Genomic DNA, 21419 nt, shown 5'->3' with positions numbered 1-21419 from the left:
GACACTCTGCTGTGAGTCTTGCTACTTAATATTTTAAAACAGAAATTAGATCTAGGATCTAGAGAAAATCTCCCTCTGTCTTTGCCCTGACTCCTGATTCTTGCTCATTTGGATCTATCCAGCATGTCTTCGTGGCCTGTATTTTGTGTTGTTCTGGGTGGTGGCAGACTTCCCGGATTAGGGCACAGTACATGTTCTCTTCTGCCTCTCTCCTGAATCCCATATTTGAATTTCTTTTGTATGTAAGTAAAATAAGGAAATCTCTAAAGATATGAATAGGAGAAAAAAATAGGGTTTTTCTTCCCTCAACTTCTTGAAAAGTTCAACACAAGGCCACTGCACCCAGGCTCCACGCTGGCTGGGTGACCATGCCTTTCCCTCTAAGCCTGATTTAGCAGTCATTTTTATAAAGCTATCCCGATGCCTGAGAAGAAACAGCAGTAATTGATTATCTTTTTTCTTCCTTTTATTTTGGTGTTTTCTTCCTAATGAGAGGTATCCAAGTCATCTATTCTGGACTTTATTTTGAGGACAAATGCTCTGAGTTATAGGAATGCTTTTTGGAAGGCAATAGGTGAAGAGAATTAAATGAGATTCATCAATGCTGACATTTATGTCATTTATGTGGGGAATTCTTTTTTAAGTGTTACTAGCACAAAATGGAGTTGTAGGTTATGGTTGGAGGTAGTCAGTCAAGAGCTATATAAATAGAAAGTGACTTTGTTTAATTTTCTTTTTAAAAGAACAGAACAAAATTTTACATGTGTATTTTATAATTAAGAACAGGACAAAATACACTTCTATCCAACTGAATAATTTTAGTTAGTAACTATTTTAAAGAGAAAGTAGGGCAGAGATGGCAGTAGAGTGTTGGAGGAGACACACACAGGGTGGCAGATCCTGTAGTTGTTCAGAGATTATAGTTAAAACCATCAGGGCTGTGCTGCAGCGTACCAGATAAGGGTATTAGCTGAGAGCTAGACCTCTTGGTAAAGGCTAGAACAAAATTAAGTGAAGATCAGATCAGGATCACACTGTAATCATTTTCACCCCTGCTCTCTATATGTCATTTAAATCTCAGTTATGGCCAAAGACCAAGATAATTTCCATAGAACAAAATGCTCAATCTTTTGACAACATGCAGTTTTTATTGGTATACTGTGAAGTATTTTGCAGTACAGTGTGTGTGTGAGAGAGCATGTGAATGTGTGTGATTCGTTGAGTCTGATGGGAATGAGTTGAAAAAAGATCCAAGAATTAAGAAAACCTGGGACAAAAAGCAGCAAAATAAACCTTCAAAAAATAGAAAGTAAGAAGGAAAAGTGTGGTAGACATAGATTCGTGCCACCCTTTAGAGGAGGACATCTGCTCAACCATGGGGGTCTGGAGGGTGTGGTCAGCAAGATGGCATTTGGCTGTCAGTTGCTTTGGGATCTGCCTCAGCTACAGACGGCCACTCAGCCAGGTTGCTGCCCTTCCAGTATTCAGTTATTTGGTGACGTGGAGGGACAAAGCTGGCCGTGTCAGTCCACCAGATAGCACAGATTGGCTAAACACATCCCTGAAATTCCCGCCAGCTTCTTGAAGGCTTTGTTGGGTCTGAATTTCAGGTCAATTACTTCCTGCTACTGTCAAGTAGGCTGAATTTATGTTTAGAGCACCTCCCATCACCCTATCTGCCCATGTCCCCACCTGACTTCTAATATTTCTTTTCCCAAACATAAAGTCTGCTAACTCATCTGGATGCCATACTATGGTTCTCTATGTACCAGCCTCTCTTGCTTTGGTCTCCCCTCATGTCAAAATTTATCTTTAATATATAATGCATGTAAGTAACAACTATGGACAATATCTTAATGTGTTTCTCCCATAAAATGTTTACGTTTTAATAGCTTTGGTTGATCATCATTCCTAAATACCTACTGTGCTGTGAAGAATGCAGAAGGTTTGTTTGTTTCTTGCCCAACAGCTTCTCTGTTCATTTTACCTGCCTTTAGCCTTGTCCTTTGTAAATGTATTTGCCTTTCTAAAATGTAAATCAATGACATTGTTTGCCTTTTTGGAATGCCTCCATGACTCCTATGACCCTCATATTGAAGTAACACCAATGATAACATAGCTGTCTTTTACTAGGTACTGTATATGCCAGACACTGTACTTGGCATTCTCCATGGATCAGCTCAGTAGCTTCTCACCACACTCTTATGACACAGGTAAATTGTTTCCATGTTATAGCCCTGATTTAGATGCAATCCCAGGATCCAGATCCTGCCCTCCTAAACACTACACCACACTGCCCAAATCCTTTCTGTGACTCAGAGAGGCCTTGTCTAATGTGGCCCAAGCTCATCTCTCTAGCCTCACTCAGTCTCTCACCTCTCCCCAGCTTGAACTCACCATGCTCTGCTACGCTTTCAGACCTTCATCCCTGCTACTTCCTACAGTGCATATCATGTCTCTGCTGCTCTCTCTTCACTTAGCCTCTTCATCCTTCCAGGATCCATTTAGACATCACTTTCCCATGTAGCTCCCTTCACCATCCTCCAAACAAGTGGGGAAAGATGACCCTCTGTGTGTCTACCCTTATTGTGACACCCGTTTGCCTGTCATCCCCACTGGCCCTCAACTTCCGTGAGGGAGGGAATGTCTTGCTCACCACTGTACCTTCAGCATGTGTAGCACCAGCCACGGATTGAATTCTGAAAAACAATACTAGTATACATGAATGAACGAACCCCAAGAGAATACATGAAATGGGAATTTGATGGTGGTGGTGGAAGTATGGAGGTATGTGATAGTTAATTTCATGTGTCCACTTGACCAGAACAAAAATGTGGAGGAAGGGTAAACTTGCTGTCTGCTTGAGTTGGGACATCCATCTTTTTCTGTCCTTGCACATCAGCCCTGCTGGTTCTCTAGCCTTCAGGCTGCAGATCATGGGACTTCTTGGCCTCCAAAATCATGTGAACCCATTTCTAGAATACACTTCTCTCCCTCCCTCCCTTTCTCTCTCCCTCTCACACTCTGCGTGTGTGTGTGTGTGTGTGTGTGTGTGTATTTCAATGTGTATTGTCTAGGCATGCAGCAACGTCTTCCTCCTAGGGTAGCCTCGTGAGAAGGAAACCTACTAGTGAAAAAAGAAAAATGGGACACTGAGCCTCAGCCATCTTGCCCCACAAATTGGTCTATGGACTTTGGTGACTGGAGCTAAATTTTGGATCCAGATCAGGTACAGAGTCTGTTACACCGTTTTGCATCTGACCATGTGTGCCATCCAGGAGGATTTGGGCTGGCAATATTCCAAGACAAAAGAAGCCTGACAATTGCTTGTTGAAAGAAAATTGTTTCTAGCTCTCTAGATATTTACAGTCTGACAAATAAACTGTCTTCCTCAAAGAGTTTAGACACACATAGCTAAACACTGAATACCCCAATGGCCTATCACAAATGAAAAGGTGGTAAATAAGAAAAGCCCAGTCTAATCAATGTTGCTGTCTCTTAAACTACATAGAGAAGAATCCCAATCAATATTTAGGATAGTTCTTTTAAAATTAGGGAACGCTGAGAATGAAAGATTATTTCATATATAGAATTTATTCTAATTCAAAATGTTCACATTTTTGCAATTCATAAGGTTTACTCTTTAGCCAAAGAGGAAGACTGTTGTGTATAAAATTTAGCAGCAGCTCTGGACAAAATTGAGTAAATATTAGAACGAATTTTCAGAGTTTTTTTGTTTTTTTTTGTTTCTTTTTTGCTTACAAAACAATAAAGGAGTTTAATAGCCAAACAACAGTAAGAAATAAACAGGCCCCATTTGGAGGAATTATTTTTACAAATGAATTTTTTTAATTATAAAAAATTGCCCCAATTAATTGTTTTTAGAAATAAGCCATAACAATAATCTAAGGACAGAGCTTTCTGGAAAGTATAGATATTTATTTTAAACCAACTTAGTTAAAAAAAAAACCTTTAATTTGCTATGCAGCTCACTGACTAAATATTTACCACACTAAAAAATCAGAGGCTATTTTTATTTTTTCGCAATCTCTTATTTTTTTCTTTAGAAAGAAAGATTGTCTTTTTCCTTTCTGTGCATTAGTAAATCAGAATAATGGTCAAATATTTATTGAGTGCCTATGATTTGACCTACACTGGTTCACTGTTGAGACCTCAATTCTGACTATGGCTCTGCTGCTTTCTCAAGCGTAGAGAGTGGTTTCTGCTGGTTTCGAACGAGCTAAAAAGCACACTTTCCCTGTGGATCTCAGGGCATCCTGGTTACATCTCTTTTCTAGCTCTGACTTTCTCATGGTGCATGGAGTGCTCCACTCACTTAGGTCTCACAACCCGCCTGCCCACTCCCCAGTCTCACCCCTCCACTCCACACACTCACCTCTATACTCATCTGACCAGGGCTAATGGAAACTCGGGGCACAAGGCAGAGGAACCATCCTCATTGTTCTTTTCTTCTTTCAAACATTTAAGCACTTACCCTGTGTAGGATGCTGTTTTAGGTGTTGGAGAGAGAGAGAGAGAGAGAGAGAGAGAGAGAGAGAGAGAGAGAGAGAGAGAGATGTAAGCAAATAAATAACTCTCTATACTCATCTGACCAGGGCTAATGGAAACTCGGGGCACAAGGCAGAGGAACCATCCTCATTGTTCTTTTCTTCTTTCAAACATTTAAGCACTTACCCTGTGTAGGATGCTGTTTTAGGTGTTGGAGAGAGAGAGAGAGAGAGAGAGAGAGAGAGAGAGAGAGAGAGAGAGAGAGAGAGAGAAGCAAATAAATAACCAAGATGATTGCAGAGATGTTGAGTACTAGGAAGTGAGGGATGGATAGGCTTTCCTTGATGGGGAGGGTGGTTTGAATGTCAAGGAAGAAATCACTTTGCAAAGGTTTAGGAGCAAAGAACTTGAGGCACAGAGAGAAGTAACTGTAAAGGTAATAAGTTAGAAACAAAAAGGCCAGTCTGATTGGATCACAGGGGGCAAGAGGGGCACCTCCTGGAGGGAGTTGGAGATGAAGTTATAGAGGTAAAGAAGAGGTAGACCATTTACCACTGTTTAGTGGAAAGCTCCTATTATTTGCCCTTCTAGGTCCATTCTTGACCTTGCTCTGCATCCTGGGGCTGGCTTTCCCTTACCCCCTGGCCCTCTGAAGGTCTTCTGTTTGGGTCCAGCCAATGAGGAGTCCCAGAAGATGGGAGAAGAAAGGGTCCTGGCTATTTAACTACAAGTCAGCTCCACACAGCCCTTCTGTCTGCAGGTAACAGGTAATGGTAGCCTCCCCATTATGCTCTGGGTGCTAACTGGGCCCTACTGTTGCTAGCTCTGGGGACTCCACTGTAGTTGTAGCTTCATGACAGCCTGCTCACACTTTTGAGGAGCATTCAACAAAGTATTTGCAACTTTTTCCTAATTTGAATGTTATATGTTTTCTGTGGGATCCTGACTCATATAGTCATATCAGCTGTGGCAATGTGTATGGATTTTAAGTACAATGCGAAGCCACTGGAAATTTTAATTTTTTAAATTTTAGGTCAGGTTTATTGAGGTATGATTTCTATACAGTAAAATTCACCCTATTTAGGTTGTGAATTCATAAAGTTTTATGAAGTTTATGATCCCTGTCAACTCAAGATGAACGGTTCCTAACCTTTTAAGGGTTTTAAATGGGGATTACATGACCTCCTCCATGCCCCATTTTTAAAACCTTACTCATACTTGAAGAAGGGTCACAGGAAGGCAAGAGTAGATGTAGAGAGGCTTCTTAGGAGGCTACTGTAGTGGTTTAGGCACCATGCTGGATAAGTAGGGTATAATAGTCAATGAACCTCTGCTTCTAAAAGGATTATAGTCTAGCAGAAGAAATCAACAGGAAAATAGAACATTATAATTCAGCGTGATAGCTTATGCAATATGCTGAAGTTTAGGGTGCTATGGGAGTTCCTGGGAAGAGCAGATAGGGGATTAATGTGCAAATTCTGCCTTTCCATAACCTCTCTGGTCTAACTAATCCTTTTGGCCTGGGCTGGGTACCTGATTCCGTCAGCACCCATACTTGTGGGCAGAGGGGAGTAGAGTTTTTGAATTCTTTAAGCCCCAGTAGTTCAAGGTGTGAATGCCACTCTTTTGAAGTATAAAGCAGAAACATAAAAAGATTAATACATCAACACAAGATAATATGTAGCTTCCTGACATTTCCATATCACAATCCACATAGCATGCTGGGATAAAAACAAAAGGTGACTCACCACTGAGAGTGGACCAACTAGGCCATCTTGACACACAGTTCCCACCCACCCACCTTCAGGGCTGAGGAGGGTCAAGTTTGGCTCACTTGTAAGCTATTGAGAAGCACTAATACAGTTGTTTTCCTCCAACTGGAAAGGTGTCATAGGAGAGTGAAAAAGCCATGGAATCTGGTTTAAGTCACAACACTGTTTGCATCATCTCTGCCAGGGCACCACCACTCTGAGCCTGTTGTCTAACCTAGAAAAATGAGGACATCTCTTTATCTTTGAGGCTATTGAGCACATTCTCAAACATCAATTATTTCATTGTAAAAACTCCAGTGACAGATAGCATACAGAATCTTCAGGAATGATCACAATGCTCTGCTTGATGTGTGTTCCTGGGAGAATGCTAGTTGTTGACTTTGACCACCTGGAAGAACAGGTTAGGGGAGGGCAGTGGACAAGAGGGGAGATTTCAATGACTTCTTGTCATTAACCACCTGTATCACTTCCATTCGCCTCCATCAACACTACCAGCTCTAATCACCTTCTTCACCAAGCCCCTGGAGAGCAGAGACTAGGAAAAAAAGTGAGGAAATGTGGCTAGAAATATTATCTGGGTTGATTTTGGGTAATTAAATAACAGACGAAGAGGATTGAATGGCATTCTTTTATTACCAATTCAATCCTTGGCTATATTTTCCTAAGTTTTAAAATCATTTCGCCTCTGCATTTGTAGAATTATCTGAATTGGCTTGTTAAAAGTAAACAATGGCTATTAAAGGGTTCTGTTTTAATAGGGAAATAGATATCTATTTTTCTGGATACTCAAGGGAGGATTATTTTCAATCTCCCAAAATAATAAGTCAGTGGTAAACCCAGGCAGGAGGAAGAGGATGATTTATTGATATCAAAATTACTAAGATGATGGTAATGATAATAAATACCATAGTACACATAATACATAATGATAATGTTAAGAGAAGAAATTGATTGAGAACAACTATATTATATAGCTGGAGCCAAACAATTAAAAAGCACAAAATCCAGGGTCTCATTATTATAAAGTTAATAAGATAAGCAGAGTGAGCCTACTGTGGAGGTTGAGAACAAATTACTAGTTAAGGTTATCTAAATTTTCCAGGTTTCGTTATACATGCTATGTACTGGGCATTGTATTAAATAGTGTATATGAATTATTTTGCTTGATTCTGACAAAGAACCCTATGACGTAGGTAGGTACTATTGATCTCATCAAACAACCAATGAGAAAACGAAGGCTCAAAGATTAGTATGCTTTTAACCAGGCTGAGGTCAATGAAGGGGATCAATGGCATAAGAGAAGATTTGTACCTTTGGGAGGCAATTTTGCCAAGCCTTGAGCCTCCTTTTGGAGTGATAGACAATGCAATTGAATTTATTACTTCAAGGTCTTTTATGACGTTTCTGATATTATTCTCAGAAGTGAATCAGAAGATGACATCAATTAAGTTTACTCCAAGTTCACTCTATATACTAGGCTGATAGTTTTCAAATTTTGCCATGTATCATGATCACCTGGAGAGCTCATTAGACCACAGAGGTCTGTCTCCCATACCTGGCCTTAAATCAGAACTTCTGGGCATGGGGCCTGGACAGCTGCATTTGTACAACATCTCCAAGGAATTCTGATGCACATCTGTTTGGGAACTACTGCAGTAGGTCAGGAAATCATCTCTTAGTCTATATTTTTATCTCAAGTTATGCTCATATGTACTGTCAGAATTTTCTTAGAGTCAAGAATCTGGTGTGTACAGTGAAACAAATAGAATTGTGCCAACAATGTATAAATTGTTGCTGTCTTTATTTTAAAAAGTCAGCTTTACAAAAAATTCACCAATTACGGGATATAATTTGATGAGTTTTGGCAAAAGTATATAACCGTGCAACCAGTACCACAATAATGTTATTTTCATTATTCCTCAAAGTTATTTTGTGTCTCTTTGCAGTTAACCCCTTCCACGGCCCCTGGCAACCACTGATTTCTGTCTGTAGGCTTTCTGTAGAGTTTCACCTTTTCTAAAAGTTTATATAAATAGATTATACTGTGTCACTGTGTCTAGTCTTTAAACTCTGGCTTCTATGATTTAGCATATTGCTTTTGAGATTTGTACAGGTTGTTCTTTGTATCAGTAGTTCTTTTCTTTTTATTGCTGTATTACATCATATAGATATGCTACAATGTGTTTATCTGTTCACCTGTCAATGGACATTTAGGTTGTTTCCAGTTTTTCACTAGTATGAACATATTTGTGTGAACATATTCTTTATATGTCTCATATAAGTATCTAAGAGTGCAATTGCTGGGTGAAATGATATCTGTTTAACTTTATAAAAAACTGTTGAACTATTATCCAAAGTGGCTATAATATTTTGCACTTCCACTAGCAGAGAATGAGAGTTCCAGTTTCACCACATCCTCGCTAGCACTTAGAGTTGTCAGTCCTTTTAGTTTTAGCTATCCTGCTTGTGTGTAGTGGTATCTCATTATGATTGCAATTTGCATTTTCCTAACGACTAATGATATTTGCCATATTTTTATGTGCTCATTTGGCATTTCGGCAACTTTGTTGAAGTAGAATCGATATATAAAAACTGCACATATTTAATGTGTACAATTGATGAATTTGAATATATGCAAACACCTGTGAGAATATTACCCCAATAGACGTAATAATGATATCTAACACCTCTCAGAGTTTCCTGTGTTCCTTTATTTTTGTTTTTGTAATAAGAACACTTAACATGAGATCTACTCTCTTAAATTTTGCAGCGCACAATACCGTTTTATTAACTGTAGGTGCTGTGTTGCACAATAGGTCTCTATAATTTACTCATTTAGCATAACTGAAACTATTTGCAATTCATATATGTTCTTTGGTGGAGTGTCTATTCAAATATTTTACTGTTTAAAAATTGGATTATTTTTCACCTTACTATTTTGTTTTAAGAATTCTTTAAATATTCTCTACCAGGTGTTGGCAAACTTTTTCTTAAAGGGCCAGATAGTAAATATTTTATGCTTGTGCGTCTATAAGGTCTGGATTGCAATTACTTCACTCGGATACTTTTGCTTGAAAGAAGCCACAGATAATAAAACTTGACTTATAAAAAGAGGTGGCTGTAATTTGCCAGCCTGTGTTCTAGATGTAGTTCCTCTATTAGACACTTGGCAAATATTTTCTCCTAGTCTATAGCCTTCATTTTCATTTTGTTAACAGTATTTTCATTTTGTTAACAGTTGAAGAATAAAAGTTTAAAATTTTATGAGGTCTAATTTATCAATGTTTTCTTTTATGGATTGTGTTTCCTGTGTCTTAGCTAAAAACATCTTTGCTAACCCTAAAGATTTAGTTTTGTCCTTTTCCTATGGTTACTTCCGGAAGTTTTATAATTTTAGGTTTATGACCTATTTAATCATATTAGGCCTATGATCCACAATATTTAATAGTTTTTGTTGTACAGGTTTAATGTCTTTTATCAAATTTATATTAATTTTTTATTAATTTATGTATGTTATAAGGTAATATTAATATAAGGTAATGTTATTTTAAGACAATATTAATTTTTTTGTGTTATACTATAACAGTCAAAGTTCTTTTTTTCTTTGCGTATGAATATCTAATTGTTTATCTTTTGTTGAAAAGACTGAAATTTCCACATTGAACTGCTTTGCACCTGTGTTACAAATCAATTAGCCAAATATGTGCGGCTCTGTTTCTCCACACAAATACTCCAATCTCTTGATTACTCTATCTAGCTTTACAACATTTTGAAATCAGAGAAATCCCAACTTCATTTTTTCTTTTTCAAAATTATTATACCTATTCTAGGTCTTTTGCATTTCCATATAAATTTTAGAAGCGTAATTTTAGCAAATACAAAAACACCTGGGATTTTATTATGATTGTGTTGAATCTATAGATCAATTTGGGGGAGAATCGATATTTTAACATTATTGCATCTTTCATTCTATGAGGATTAAAAGTTTTATTCCATTTATTTAAATTTTAAAAAATTTCTTTAAATAATATTTAATATTTTTTGATGTACAGGTTCAATGTCTTTTATCGAATTTATTTCTATTTCACATTTTTTGATCGTTTTTAATTTCCAGTTGTTGATTTCTATTATATAGAAATAGAACTGATTTTGCATATTAACCTTATATCCCACAACTTTATTATACTCAGTAGTTTTAATAACTAATTTGTAGATTCCTTAGGATGATCTACATAGACACGTCACCTGCAAATAGAATTTTACTTATTTTCCAATCTGTATGGCTATTCTTTTATTTACAAATTTTTTCTTCTTTTTGCCTTAATGCCCTGGCTAGGACATAATCTGATGATAGACCTCTCTGTCTCTCTCTGATCTAGGAGGAACATTCAGTCTTTCTTCATTAAGTAGAAGTGTTAGCTATATGCTTAACATAGATGCCCTTTATCAAAAAATTTCTGTATATTCCTAGTTTGCTGAGGGCTTTTTATCACAAGTGTATGGTGAATGTTTTCAAATACCTTTTCTGTATTTAGTAAAATAATCATATGGCTCTTTTTTTTTAGTCTGTTAATATGGCGATTTATATTGAGTGATTTTTTTTTTTTTAAAGAAACTGTGGTCCTGGGTGAATCAGTATGATTGGGTAGAGTTTTATTAATTTTTAAAATTGATCTGAAGAATGGAATTGTTTCATTGAATTTTTCCTTTGTTTTTTTTTCTGTTTTCTACTTCATAAGTTTCTTCTCTTATCTTAGTTACTTCATATTTTTTGAGTAAATTCACTCTGCTTTTTCTGGTTTATTCAGGTGGAGGGTTAGATAACTTATTAGAGACCTTTCTTCTCTTCTAATGTACACACTTATTGCTATTCATTTTTTTCTAAGCTCTTTCCCACAAATTTTGAGATGCTGTGTTTTCATTTTTATTCAGTTAAAAAGTATTTTAAAATGTCCCTTGTGATTTCTTTTTCAACTGATGCGGCTCTTTAGAAGTAGTGATTAATTTCAAAATATTAGAGATTTGTTAAAACATCTTTCTGCTACTATTTCTAGTTTAATTTTGTTTTGGTCATAAAATATACTTTCTATCATTTAAGTTTTCTTAAATTTGTCAAAATGAGTTTCTTGGTCTGGGCTATGGTCTATTTTGGTGAACACCCCATGTGTAGTTGAAAAGAATGTGTATTGTGCAGTTGTTGATGAACTATGCAATAAATGTTAATTTGGTTTAGTTGATAGATAATGATGTTCAAGCATTCTATATCATTATCGATGTTTCTGCTTGTTCTATTAATTACTGAGAAAGGAGTGCTGAAACAGCCAACTATAATTGTGGATTTGCCTATTTTCCTTTCAGTTCTATAAAAGTTTTTGCTTTATGTATTTTGAAGCTCCGTTATTGGATACATATACAGTTAGGATTGTTTATGTACTGCCGTGAACTGATTTGTGTCCCTCTGAAATTCATATGTTCAAGTCCTAACCTTCAGTACCTCAGTCTGATTATATTTGGAGATAGGGTTTTTAAAAAGGTAAGTAAATGATTTTATTAGCATGGACCTTAATCTAATATGATCGGTGTCCTTATTAAAAGAAGATATTAGGACACAGACAGATTCAGGGGATAGACCAAGTGAAGACATGGGAAGACAGCCACCTACAAGCCAAGAGGAAAGGTCTCAGAAGAAACCAACTCTGCTGACACCTAGGTTTTAGACTTCTAGTTTTCAGAATCATGAGAAAATAAAGTTCTGTTGCTTAAGCCACCCTGACTGTGGTACTTTATTATGGCAGCTCTAGCAAAGAAACAAAACAAAACTTGCTTTTGATGAATGAACCCCTTTTCCATTATAATATGTCCTTTTTTACTTGTGGCAGTATTTTTCATTCTAAAATCTACTTTGCCTTACTATAGCTATTCCTTTATTCTTTTTATTGTACATATTTTATATTGCTATTTTTAACCTACTTGAATCTTTTAAAATTATCTTTCACATCTTCATAGTGCTCATGTTTTTCTCTTTCTTTTTGATTATATAGAGTATATTTATAATAGCCTTTTTTATACCCTGTGTGCTGGTTCCATTGTCTCAGTCATTTCTTGATCTATTTATTTTATTTGTCATTTTGGCTGGTAATGGGTCAAATTTTTTTGCTGCTTTTCATCCTTTATAATTTTTGGTTGCATGCCTGATATTGTGATTTTACATTGTTTATGTTGTTAACTGATTTTGTTTTTATTTAAATATAGTGATGAATTTTATTCTAATGCGCAGTTAAATTACTTGAAATCAGTTGAATGTTTTGAATTTTGCTTTCAAGCATTATTAGGGTGGATTCAGAGCATCCTTTAGTCTAGCATCAGTTTGGCTTCACTGTGTTGGTGATACTCTTCTCCATGAGGTACCCGGTGTTATAATATTTTTATACCCTGGCTAGCAGGAACGTAAATTATTTCTATTCTGTGTAGGCTTCTGGAATTGTTCTTCCTACTCTTTTCTGTTGATTCTTTCCTTGTTACACATGCACTTTTGTACTTAGCCAGAGACTCTAGAGGCACCCTTTGCAAAATCTGGAGCACTCCCTCTTGCAAGGAGGAGTGCTGGGCTGTTTGGGTTCTCCTGGCCTGCCCTGAGGCCTGAAGACTGCTTCTAAAAAGTAAACTGGTACAGTTGTAGGGCTCATCTTATTTGTTTCCCTTCTCTGAGGGGTCTCCACACTGCAGCTTTGTCATTCGGTATCTGAAAATTGGTTTCATATATTTCATCCAGGTTTTCAATTGTTTAAGTTGAGGGATCCAGTTCCTCTACTTGACAGTGTTATTTGATTTAATTCTAAAATTACATTGTTTTTCAAAGTCAATCCCTTGTTCTTAGGGGGATTAAAAGTCTAACAAAATATGTACAAAGTACTTTTTTACTTCTTGTATGCTTGTCTGGCTTAGTCTGAGTTCCGTGGGATCTTTCCGGTGTTTGGTTAGTGCCTGGATCTCTTCTCCAGTAGCTGCAGTTGGAGTATTTCTCATGGGCAATGACACTGCTCTTTTGGTCCCTTCAGAAATTCTCATCTCCCATATTTCCAAAGTTCTAAGAAACCATCGGTATTTCCAAAGTTCTAAGAAACCATCGGAACACAGATCTACTGAACTACATAGTTATAATCTGAATACAATCGCCTTACGCACATGTATTTCCCAAGCAACCAGGTATTTCCAGTACCAAATACATACCCTAGAATCTACCCGCGATTTGCTGTTATGAGCTAGAGACTACCATGGAAATGCAGTATATTTGGTGGATTTTATAAACAGAGTAAACAGATTAGGGAGGGAGGGAGAGAGAGAGAGGCTTTTAATTCTTTGTAGGGCAAGGCTAATTGATAACCACTGTCTGGTCTACTACCCTTGGATTTAAAAACTCAAATGTAATAGTTCTTCTGGCAGAGGACTCTTACATTGTTATTATCATGTTTGATGGGGAGAGGGAAGGGGAGAGGAAAATATGCACAACTGCGAAATCTACCATTCTTTTAATAAAATCTCTAAGTTTGAGATGGTAAGATCTCTTTCTCCAGGTTTTAGTAAGATGCTCGTCTTTCATTTAGTGTCCAGATCATATACTTTGAATTTCCAAAAAGGGACAACAGGATGTTTACTATCCCTTTAGGACCCTGCATTCTTGCTACTTCTCTCCAGGACCCACACTCAAATGAGTTCAGGTTATGTATCTTATAAGGGATGCTGTTGGTACCCCAGCTATAAACCTTGGGCCTTATTTTTGTGATACATCCCCATCTTCCAACTACCAGCATGTGCACCTCTTTGCTGGACAGTTTGCTAAGACAACCGAAACCTACTGCTTGTGCCCCAGTTAGGCTGGAAATACCTTAGAATTGATGCCCAATATTCAGCCCTTAATCAGTGACTTGGATGGGATATCTCTGAATTGCCTATTTCACATTGATTCCTGGAGTTTTCCAGCAGGATAAAGGTCTAGCTCCCCACAGTGGTAGCTGCCTTGACACCCTCCCTTTACTGTCTCATTTTCCACTTCCCTGCAACTGTTTCTTGGATCACCTCCCAAATAAACTACTCAATTCTTTATCTCAGAGTCTGCTTCTGGGAGAATCCAAATTAAGATACTCCTACTTTCTGGCAAGCAAGCAACTAACTTCCCACAGATAAAACTCTGGAAGTAAAATTCGTAGCTTTGCATTCCCAGCAATACTAGTTTCCAATCCTCACTGAATGTAGGAGAAAAAAGAAAAGCAAATATTGCATAGTGAGTTCCCTGCCTCCTACTATTTTTTCGTACTATCAGGCCCAATGTGCACTTTCCTATCTGATCTGGGCCTGCCCCCAAATAAAATGAATTCCCATTTCTAACTAAGACTGGTTCCTACTGCTTCAAGTGGGATCAGATACATAATTGTTGTTATAATTTGTACTTGAGGAGTGAGCCTGCTTTAGCCTTTAAGATGAATTCTTATCCCCACTGAGATAATTATTAGAACCAGTGATGGAGAACATCTTTCAAAGCCAGAGATTTTTTCTCTCAGACTGGGGCTTTTCCCATGAGGAGTAAAGTTGCTTTTGCAATTCGATGTTTCTGAGCGAGTCTGTCTCCAATATCCTGTACTCTTCTGCATATACCCACCTTCATCAGGTGAGATTCTGGGAGAAGATTTACCCGGGATTCTGAATCCTTAAATCTTTGTTCAGCTGCCTACCATGACTGCTGCCACTTCAGTTAGCCCCAGGGATATGTGCCTTAGGTCCTTTTCAATGAAAACAACTACCTCATTGGTAGCCAGAGCTTTGGCTTACACCCTTAAGTAATACCGTACTTTGGTGAATTGGTTATAATTAAGAGCGAATTATGATGACTGTTAATTTAGAGGTTTCTGCTGTACCTCTGTGCCATCTCGCCTCTGAGATCCCACCCTAGGAGAATGCTTCCTGCTAAGTGGAAAGAGGTTTTAGACCATTGTTTTGAGAAAAAACACATGAAGAAGTGGATTCTAAGATAATGAAACAATCTTGAAAAGGGAAAATAAAAGAACCCTCTGCATGAAAATAAAGTTATCTCTATAGAAAACTCTACCTTCTATATCTGATTGCTTTTTTGCATATTGATTATATACTGTCCTTAGATGCTCCTAGAGGAGGGTAAGAGGTTAGACTGGGCTACCAGACTTGTTGAAAATCTATATTTTTTCTTGTTTCAAATACAACAGATAAAACTTGAACCAATATTCATAGTATCAAAGAAGCAAGATGAACAGAAACCCTGGATTCTTGTAGGTATCTGGAATAAGTACAGAATTTGTTACTGGTTGGTGGGTACAATGTTTTTGCTGTATTCTAGAAGACTAGCCTGAGATGACTGAATCTTAGGATATTTGGAGATTCTGATCAATCAGAAATAAATAAGGAACTAGAATAGAGATATGATGGTAAAACAAAGAAATCATTGAAAGAAAGAACAATGGGAATTTTATTAAGTCACTGTGTGAGGTATTTCAAATGATGCTGCATTTCAAAGGTCAAATAAGAATATAAGTAGAATAAAAGGTAAAGGTGACTGGGAGGCATTTAAGAAGAGGGAGAGAGTAGGAAGGAGAGCAATGGAGAATTAATAGGTGCAATTACATGTAATTATATGTGAGATTATATGTGGGAGAGAGCAAAGATGAGTAGTCAAGGAAGTAAGTCAGGAAGTAGAGAGGAGAGAGCTTAGAGCAGGAGTCTGGCCTGCATTGTCACATCTGGCCTGCTGCGCATTTTTGTAAGTAAAGTTTTAATGGAGCACAGTCAGGCTCATTCATTTACATATTGTCTCTGGCTGCTTTCATGCTATAACAGAAAAGTTGGATAGTTGTGATGGAAATAGTATGTGGCCTGCAAAGCCTAACATTTATTTTTATGTAAAAGATTGCCTACCCCCTACTGGAGAGAAGGAGGGTGAAGTAGGAGAAATAAATTGGTCGGTGAAATAGAGGTCACCAATTGCTAATGAAAATGCCTTTAGCGGGTGTTATTCGTGCCCTGCCCAGATCCCGCAGCTACTGTGAGTGTTCATAACCATCACAGATGTTCCCTTCTGAGAAATGACCTTGACTAATGACTGCAGCAAGTGCTTACAAAGGCACTTTCCTCAAAGTGCCAGTAACTCTGTGGTGCAGTTCATACACCAGCACTTCCCCAGGGATGTGACTGAAGCTGGTTTCCAGCTGAGAGCAGATCCTTGTTCCCTTTGCTCCTTGCCCTCGCCTGTTTCCCTCAACGCTGCTCCTGAAAGTGCTCCCCCAATAAATCACTTGAACAAGAGTTCTTCTCTCAGGTCCTGCTTCTATGGAACCTGACAGGACTCTTTAAGGCCAAAGTGTGTGCTTAGCCAAGTTTTTATTAGAAGTAAACACATGAATCCATTTGTGTTCTGACCCAACCCCCAAAATGCCTTGGGTTCTGAAGCAGCAAACAGATGTCTGTCCTTGTCATCAATCTATTGAATTTCTGCAATTCATTTTAGTCATCCTGAGAATACTGAGATATGTGATATAGTTTACATCCTGTTCTTGAATTCTGCTTGTGGTTGTTGAGAAAAATGAGAAAGGGACTCATGGACCACAGCAGTGGTTTTCTTGCTCTGAAAAGTTTCTTTTTCTCTCACTAGTATGTCCTTCGATAACACCACTAATACACACAGCCAAGAGGCAGAAGAGTGGGCCGTTAATGTACACTAAGCTTTTAATAGTATTGGTAAAGAAGCCATAGGATCTTTGTAGGAAGCAATAGGAACTAAAGTGAAAAACATTTTCCTCAGGGCTGCTCAGCCTGAAATGCTTTCTTTTTCACTACTAACCTGCTTTTAAAATTCTATTAATCCTTCAAGGCTCAGTTCTAAAGGGCTCTTTTTTTCACATTTGCAAAGTTAGCATTACTTCCAGGTGCATTCATCAATTATAACTACTCTCCCAGCTAAAACTGTCAACTTGTATCAAGGACTATTTCTAAGAGCAACAGTCACGTGCACAAACCAAGAAGCGAACCTCATTTACACAATTAACCACCATACTTTTAACTAATAGTGAGTAACCCTAAATACCCATGTAGTAATTTGAAAAATGCTGAGGCAAGAACTGAAATTGATCATACTGTGAGGCTAGCATGTAGCAGCAAGCCACTTAGTCAGCTGGTATACTTCATTGCATCCCAGTGGGATTTGGCTGTCCTCTATGCATTAGCCCTTAGGTAGAAGTTCTGCTAAAGTGAAACAAACAAACATTTTAGTTCTTTGTGAAAAATATCACTCCAATAAAGCCAACTGCTTGTGCTGGTGAAGACAAGGGGAAGTTAGAGGTAGCTCTAAAACTAGAGAGACCTGAGGCTAGGGTCAACAAACATGGAATTTGCAAGTTGACCATGCTTTCTTGCTAAGTTTAGCCCCTGCCTCACCATTCTTTTAAGCCTAACTCTCTAGGCAATCTCCACGGATTCATCAGAGTAGGCACTTAAAATACTTGTTAACCATTTTCGCCTTAGTCCAAATTAATTTTTTAAAACAATCTTTCATCTTTTTTTGCATGACTCAATTCAGATTTTTTTTTGCCTTACGTATTCTTTCCCTTATTGGTAGCTATACTTTGATAGCTCACAATTTTCAGTTGGTTTTTGTTGTTTATAAAATACTACAGCAACTATTACTATAGCTTAGTTACTAAATTCTGATAGTTGGCACATACAAAGTGATGCCAACTGACTAGGATGATTCAAAGTATATAAAATCAGCACCAATCTCTTTGAGTTAAGTAAAAATAAAGTCCCTGTAAAAATGTAATCTGGGAGGCAGATGGCCATTTAGCTCTCACCAGTACCATGCACAAAAAGGTTTGACAGATGAGTTCTGGTACAATGGGAGGCCCCAAAGAATGGGTCCTAGGTTAACAATAGAACTCAGAATACTTATTTGGAGGTGTGGTTTGGATAGGTGTGGTAGGAAACTTTGGCAGCTGGAAGTTAGCTGAAGATCCTCAGACCTCATACCTGGCAGTGTTAATTGGTTGCTAATTAGAACAAAAGAAAAGATAAAGAGAGGCCCAGAGAGCCAGCCCCGTCTCGTCTCTATGTTGCTCAGTACGTGCATCACCATGTGTTTTATGAATTCTTAGAGACACTTTTTAAAAGCTTAATGATAGAGCGTAGAGCTGGAAGGGATGTGAGAGATCATCTAATGAAGTGGTTCTCAAAAAGTGGCCCAGAGACTTCTGTTTCTGGGGAGAGAGAGTAAATGCACTTATCCCATTTCCCCTATTTCTCCTCTAAGTACAGCTAAACACCCTGGACTCTGAAGTATGGAAAAAAGCAGGCAGACTGGCTGGGGATCTCAGGACCCAAGGAATGGCACAGTAAGGAATTCTCCGAGTTTTCTTTTAGCTTCATAAATAGACTTAAAAGTCAAGAGACTGTCAGCCCAGAAACACCAATGGCCACTGACCAAAAAAAAAAAAAAAAAAAAGAAAGAAAGAAAATACTTCAGATAAAGCATGTTTTTGAACCTAGAAAGGGGCAACCTGGCAAGCCAGAAAATTTTTAGACCATAATCATTATATTGTAGTGAAAGTACGTTCCCTGGACCTGCAGCATCAACATCATCTGGGAATGTGTTAAAAATACAAATTCCTGAGCCTCATCCAAGACCAACTGAATTAGAGCATTGTGGGCGGAGCTCAGCAATTTGTGTTTTAACAAGTTCTCCAGGTGATTCTGATGGTAGCTTAAGTTTGAAAACCTCCAACATGGTACAGTTGGTTTTTCCTTAGTTGAGGAAACTCAAGGCCAAAGGCGGTTGATTTGCCCCAGGTAACAGTTTGTACTGAATCTAGTGCTTGATCTAGATTTGCCCAGAACACCTCTTCTAGTGCTAAAATCTCAGAAGAATAGAAGAAATTTTAAATCTGAATTTGAATTATCATATATATTATTAAGTGCTTGGCACATGTAAGCGTAGGTAAATATTTATTGAAGATTTAACTAATTGTTGCTCTTTGATTCTGCTACAGTTTTAGAGAGGATGCTGAAAGAAAAGGAATCTGTTGGAAAACCTCAAACTGGCATCTGCAAAAGCATCTACAACCTCTGTCAAATCTGCTCCTGTGCAGGTAAAGGGATTGCATGATGTTCTTTCATATTCCTGGCCTCTTTCCCCCCAAACCTACAAGATGCTTTATAAATACCAGACTTCATATCATGCCAGCATTTCTCAACTTTGTATTATTACCTTCTCCTGATAGGGGAGTGAAGAAAGTCTCGATTCCTATAGCTTGAGCACTAAGTCTGTACTTCAGGTTAGTTAGAACATGAGTTTTCAACAACAGAACAGTGTATAATTGTTCTTCCATTATGCCTTAGCCCAACTTACTGAATGATTACATTTATATCACTAAAACTTTGGGTTAATGGGACTAGAGCAAAACATAAGTGTCTGCTGCTTGGAAAATGAACATTTTTGTATTTTTTTAATGTTTATTTCAACTGATACTTTAATTGCCTGGAGACTAACTGGGGTTTTAAAATTTATTTTAAAAGTTGTGGCTGCTAGGATAAGCTGATGGAGGCCAAGTGTGAATCCATAGTGTATTTTTACAAGCAGTCTTTTAATAACTCTCTCTGTGCAACCCCCTATATGTGAGGAGAACTCAAGGCTGACTCTAATTATAATAATGCAATTAGGTATTATGACCTTGCAGATACACGAGGGACCTAAGGCTACTAGTCTGATTGCTCCCACAATCTCCCATTTTATATTTTGTAAAGCTAGTTGGAATTAGCACTAGAACTTTGTTTTAAAAGTGTTTCAAGCCACTGGGTTGAACAGATGAAGAGGTATGATAACTGGGTATCTGAAAAATCTATAGAAACCGCCTATTCTAATTCTCATCACCAAAGCCAAGATATACAAAATCTGGCAGGAAATCTTGAAACAGTGTTGTAGGAGATACAGGCTCAAGGCGAGACCCTTTCTGAGGGTCTCACCAATGTTCACAGCTCTAGCATCTGCCCTATAGTGCCTCTGATGCCATTTGCAAACTAATTGTGACATTCCACTCAGCTCATAAATCTGAGGGAATAAGATGCTGGTTTAGAGCAGTGGTTCTCCAAGTGTGGCGCCTGGACCACGAGCCACAGCATCACTTGGGAATGTGTTAGAAATGCAAATTCTTGGGCCCCCCTCCATTAGAAACTATAGGGACGGGACCCAGCAATGTGTATTTTTATAAGTCAGGTGATTCTGTTGTAAACAGGTGATTCTGTTGTACACTAGAGTTCGAGAAATACTGGAGAGAGTGATTTAAAAGACATGTCTTTTCAGAGGGACACAACATCTCACTGCTGAAGTGAGAAGTAAGTACAAAAACTAATGATTAGGAAACCAGAGTAACTACATTGAAGGCAAGAAAGAAGTCTTTCAGGGAGAAAGACAAAGTGAATCGCTCTCCTACTGGATTTAAGAGGAGTGAGAAAATTCAAGAGAATCAAGGAGGCTATACATTTTCTTAACCAGAAAGCAAAGAGCCACCAGGCTCCTGTATACATATAAAATTAATTCATCTGGACACTCTTATATATTCTCTGCCTTCAACTTTCTCTAGATTACTTGCAGTTAGCAAATTTTGTATATATTGTTAGTGAACTTGACAGCAAAAATAAGTGATAGACACCTCCACTTCTTTAAACCTTTCTCTTTGTTGTGAGTGGAGGGTGGGAGGTACAGTTGGTACAGCTGGTACATATATTGTGTCTAGGCATCTCAGCATAGCAGGAAGCATGCCTACCCAAATTCATTACATAAGTGACTGGGAGCCTCTTGAGAAGGGCTTTCTTCTTAAAAGAAGAGAGAATTAGACAAGGTTGGTTGACCCAGTAACCAATATTGAGTCACTAATGGGATCCTTCTTGAAAGCATTCACATTTGTTTCTTGACCACTAGTTCTGTGGAAGAAGGGTGGGTTGTAGGTAAAAACTGAAAATTGCTTCAAATCAACAGCTCAGAGATCTTGGGGCATAGGCAGAACTGCTTTGATGCTTGTGAGGAAAAGTATAACTCTGTTGGTAGAGAGAATCTATCTTTGTTCTTCT

General features: G+C 37.9%; 1 long non-coding RNA gene across 3 annotated transcripts in view; it reads left to right on the top strand.

Moving 5' to 3' along the window:
- LOC112469603 overlaps window positions 1-21419 on the top strand; it is a 325210-nt gene that overhangs the window by 167849 nt on the left and 135942 nt on the right. For 2 of the 3 annotated variants that reach the window (XR_003042708.1, XR_003042706.1), the window contains exons 2-3: window positions 18607-18688; window positions 19343-19441. This is a non-coding gene — a long non-coding RNA (uncharacterized LOC112469603). The remainder of the gene's footprint in view (window positions 1-18606; window positions 18689-19342; window positions 19442-21419) is intronic. The other variant, XR_003042707.1, reaches the window with a different exon arrangement.

The sequence above is a fragment of the Pteropus alecto genome, unplaced genomic scaffold (genome assembly GCF_000325575.1).
Source record: "Pteropus alecto unplaced genomic scaffold, ASM32557v1 scaffold86, whole genome shotgun sequence".
In the NCBI taxonomy this organism is placed as follows: Eukaryota; Metazoa; Chordata; class Mammalia; order Chiroptera; family Pteropodidae; genus Pteropus; species Pteropus alecto.
This window is presented reverse-complemented; position numbering and strand designations above follow the sequence as displayed.